This window comes from Diabrotica virgifera, chromosome 4, assembly GCF_917563875.1.
Source record: "Diabrotica virgifera virgifera chromosome 4, PGI_DIABVI_V3a".
Lineage (NCBI taxonomy): Eukaryota > Metazoa > Arthropoda > Insecta > Coleoptera > Chrysomelidae > Diabrotica > Diabrotica virgifera.
Genome location: NC_065446.1, coordinates 169,261,210 through 169,266,311, shown reverse-complemented (window position 1 = coordinate 169,266,311; position 5,102 = coordinate 169,261,210).

Here is a 5,102-nt window from a genome sequence, read left to right as displayed (position 1 = left end):
AAAATATAATATACAGTAATTATCATATTAATAACAGGTTTTACTTTGAATCGTCTCGTCTTTATCCATACGACATGCATGATCACTGAAATGTCAAAATTTCTTATTTAAAATATGTACTGATTTCTTGGCATACTGCTACACTACTTACCAAAAGTAAATCTTTGGTAGATGCCCCTGCGCTTGCCCAAGCTACATTTAGGATATTATGTATTCGTTTTCTACTATCCATTATAATATTAAAACAATACGATTACGTTGATCCAAAAAATTAGTTATAATAATAAGTAATACCCAATAGTAAAAAATATAGATTTTAACTATTCCACAATTCGGAGCACACTGACCGATATTCTGTTATTAACTACAAATCAAACTATGATTTGGAAAAGGTTACGTGCAATAATGATAAGCTTTCTTTTAAAATTTCTTTTTTGAAGAAATATATTATGTATATCTAAGCAACTAAAACATTAAAAAAACGGAAGGCAAATTATTACCAAGCGACAAATTCAACCTATTTTAGGTAGAAAGAAAGAACTATTTATCTTGTTTAAGAAAGTTACATCCAAATTTAGTAAACTAAACAAAAAATGGTATTTAAATAATGTGCGAAAAAAGTAATAAATGATAAAAAACATATTTTATCTACTCTATGTCATATTATGTATAAGTTTTTAGTTTGTGAAAACTGTCATTAGAGTTAGCAGTGCGTGAAGGATTTAAAGTGTGCATGAAGGATTTAAAGTGTGAGTGAAATAACAATGTATTTTAAATGGGATTTACTTTTTCGCACTGTTTGTAACTTTCGAGCTCTCATGGTGACAATTCTTAAGTTCCGCGTTGTCATGATGATGACAATATGAGCAATGAATTACAACAAAAAAATTTTGACAATTTTGTGGTTTGAAAGTAGTTAGAATTTTTAAATGTCAAAGTTCTAAAAATTGTAGAATAGAAATGAATTCCAGTGGCGAAGAGTTACAGCTTTTTTTTATTTGTTTTTCGTAGATAAAATATTGTATGAAACTGTGCGTGAAGTACTTTTTGCGAACTTACGCGATTTATAGCACTCGCTCCGTTGTCGCTCGGGTTTTAAAAACCGCGTGCGTTCGCAAAAAGCATACTTCACGAACTGTTTCATAAATAACTATTTGGATAGGGTAAAATTTCTTAAGCATTCTAAAAACTCTAGTTATTGTTTGTAAAAAATCACTAAGCGCTCAAACATTTAAAATACAATCTAACAAAAACTAACTGTAAAGGATTAAAATGCACTGTTCTTAAATTTATAAAACTCTAGTCGCTTCGTCGCCGAAAATTGTTAAAAATGCCAATTATTTTAAATTACCAAGCGACAAAAATAATTCATCGTAGCCACATGAGGATACACCCAATAGACGCAGAAAAATTTTCTGATTTCAGTGATATATTATTTTGTATCGATTTGGCAATCAAAGATAGAATAAAAATTTAATTTTTTTAATATAACGCGGGCACATAAATTTGATACACCCTGTATATTGATTTGTAAATATTTATTAGAAGTTGGTTTTCACGCAAGGTGGTTTCTCCTTAATGAAGTTTTCCATGAAGAATTAAAAACATTTTTGGAACTAAAAAGTGGAGTGAAAGTTATTTAAGATTATTATTTTTTAAACCGATTGTTTATTACGGGAAAGGTAGAAGCCATAGGTAATTAGTTCTTAGAAAATTAAGGTAAAGAAAGTTTGGAATTTTAATCTCTTTTTGTTTAACCCCGAGTAAAATTTGTAGAATTTCCCGAAAGTTATTATTATGATGGTAGGAATATTTTTGAAAGTATGAGTGGTTTTTTTGAATGAAAAAGAGTGGGGAAGAAGAAATGTCTCTGATTGGTTTGGCAATTTGGAATGGGAAGGAGAGAAGGTTGAATTTTCAGACAGTTTGGGTCTCAGGAGATTATTGTGTTACCGGCATCCGAAAAGAGCAGTAAAAAGTCTTCGTGAGTAGTTCAGAAACAAGTACTAGTGTTTTGTTTTGATAGGGAGAGTAGCTGAAAAGTGGAACGAGAGACAAATCAAATCGAGAAGAAATACCTCTTTGATTCTGTAAAGTCCAAGAGAGTAAGTTAAAAGAATTATCATTATTAAAATTATTTGTGACACCAAGTAAAAAAGATACTTGGGTCTCAGGAGATTATTGTTTAGAGAAAGAGGGGAGAGAGTTTTGGAGTTTATTGAACGAGTACTGGTAAAAAAGAGGCCTGGCTTGTGTTTTTGGAGAAATAGTTGCTGGTATCCTGCTGGATTGTTTGTTGAGAACGGAGAGGGCTTTGATTGGTAGCCTAACATAATCAACAAGGAGGAGCTGTTTGTTAATTTTGCAAGTTAATTTTTTTTACGTAAAAGCATATGAATTTAAGATTCCAACATTTTAAAAATTTAATAGGAAGTATAAGTAATTTTGCGAATACCAAATTTGTTTGTTTAGCTGGTTTTATTAATGGTATCAAGAACAAAGCGATAAATATTTGTTTGAATTAGATTAATTTATATGGTAAAAGTTTCTGTTGGACAGTTATGCCCATAGAATTTAATTGATAAATTTACAGAATATTGCTTTTGATAATAAAGGTAATTGTATGTGCTTATTTATGATTTTTTTATTTATTTCCCTTTCCTATTTTATCCCGATAAGGATCAACTAAGAGATACTGAAGCCACGAGAAAGGATAAGTATAACCTAAGAAAATTTAATTAAATTTTTTATGACAAAAGGCACCCTGAGATTTTTTCTTAATTTTTTATGTATGATTTGCGTTAATTAAATAATTAATCAAATAAATACTAATTAATATAAAAGTAATAGAAAGCAGATCATAACAATATATAACTCAATATCGCCCAAATTGGCGTTTGGTAACTTTTGCCTTTCAACTGTCGATATGATCTAGTTTTTAGTGAATCTTTCAGATTTATCATTTCTTTGAAGTGAAGCTGAAAACGTCACCATTCTGTTAGCCTATTAGTCAATTTGTGGCTGGCTTTGAATAACAGTATCTCCCACTGTGAGACGAATGGGTGAATGATCAGAGTTCATGGCCCATGCTTCTTCAATATGTAAATAATTAACAGAAATATTTTTAGTTATAAAGAAATTAATCAGTTCTGGAATATTGTGGGGATGAATAGGCTAATACGGCGGTTTACCTGTTGAAAGTATTTCGCATTTTAATTGCTTAACTACCTGCAAGAGTTCTTTCCCCTTGATTGTGATTAACCTAGACCCATGAATGAACTTGTCATCAAAATCACCACCTATTATAAATATTTTGCAACGTCCATTTAAAAATTCTGGATATAGATATATTTTGAGGTTATGTTTTAGTGGAAAGTAGACAGAAATAACGATAAGCTCAAACGATTTTGTTTTAACACTTACTGAAGTAGCTTGGAATATTTCTGTTTTGTAGGATATTTCTTGACGATGTCTAATAGTTTCTATTATTATGAGATAGCACACCACCTCTGGTTGTACTATCCGGATGTAAGGTATGGTATACTTTAAATCCTTTGTAGGTTTCACTTGTAAAATGTGTTTCAGCAATGAGACAAATGTCAATTTTTTCAATGTCTAGGACAGTCTGCAATTCTTGTTTTTTGTTTTTGACATATAATTAAGAATTGTGTATTCATTATTGTCAGGCATATGGGTAATTGTATTGTAACGAAAGAGAAATCTTGGCCGACCACCGTATAACAGTAAACACCTCGAGAATGACGTAATCGAATGATCTAGGCCTCGGCGGAGAGGAGGAGAGACTTCTCGAACGTACGTCCCGTAGGCGGAACAAGCTGATAGCTAGAGATGGGCGTCGACTGTTCCAGAATAACAACTGGGTATAAATACGGGCATATTTGTAAATAGAGTTTAGTCTTAAGCCAAAGTTTGTAAAGTAAACTTGTATAAATAAATAATAAAGTCGTAAATAAATACCCGAACGCTCGTTATTGTTACAGTGGTGTCGGTGTTCGGTAAACTTAGTGCGATATAAATAAGTGAATTACAGAGAGACTTTAAAAGACTTTTGAACTTTATTCGTCGGGAATAACCGGAGTGCGTTAATTGTTCGGCATTCGGAAAGACTTTAAAGACTTTTGGACTTTATTCGTCGGGAATAGTTAAAGTGCGTTGATTGTTCGATATTCGGAAAGACTTTTAAAAGACATTTTGGAAAGTACGTGTGTGCCGACCAAAGATGTTGCTACAAGAACTTACAGTAAAACAGCTCCGTGAACAGCTAGAGGAATGGGATGTGGACAGCAGTGGGCTCAAGATAGTCCTACAAGCACGACTCGAGGAAGTCCTAACGAAGAACGGAGATGATCCAGAGACGTTCCACTTCCAGTCAGCAGAACAAGCAATCTTATCGAAATTAAAAACTGTTTCTGAAACGATCGATGATACTTCTAAGATAAATAATGAGAAATTCGAAACCATTTCTCAAAAGATCGATGAAACTTCTAGAAAGAACAGCGAAAAACTTGAAGAAGTTAGTAGACAGAAAAACGAGAAACTTGAGGAAGTTAGTAGACAGAACAACGAGAAATTCGAAAGTGTTTCTCAAAAGATCGATGAAACTTCTAGAAAATTCGAAAGTGTTTCTCAAGTAATTAAAGACGTTTGTAGACAGAACGACGAGAAATTTGAAGAAGTTTCTAGAACATTCGATAAGATACAGAAAAGCGTAGACGACAGTAAAGAAATGTTAGAAGAAAAGATCAAACAACTAGAGACTATGGTAACCAATACGAAAGTCCTACCTTCAGTTAATGCAGTAGTTTTGGCCGTAGAAGAGAAGATCAAAGAATTAGAGAGCATGATAACCGATACAAAAGTGCAACCGTCAGTTCATGCAGTAGCTTTAGATCCTGTAGTGAAAGATGAATTACCGAGAGAAGAAATGTCGCATAATATGAGATTCAAATTACCACCATTTGATGGAAAGTCCTCTTGGTTCATATACCTTAGACAATTCGAAGCTATTGCGACCGCCAATCATTGGACCGAACAAGAAAAGGCTGTTTCCTTGACTGCTGCTTTGCGAGGTGATGCTGCAG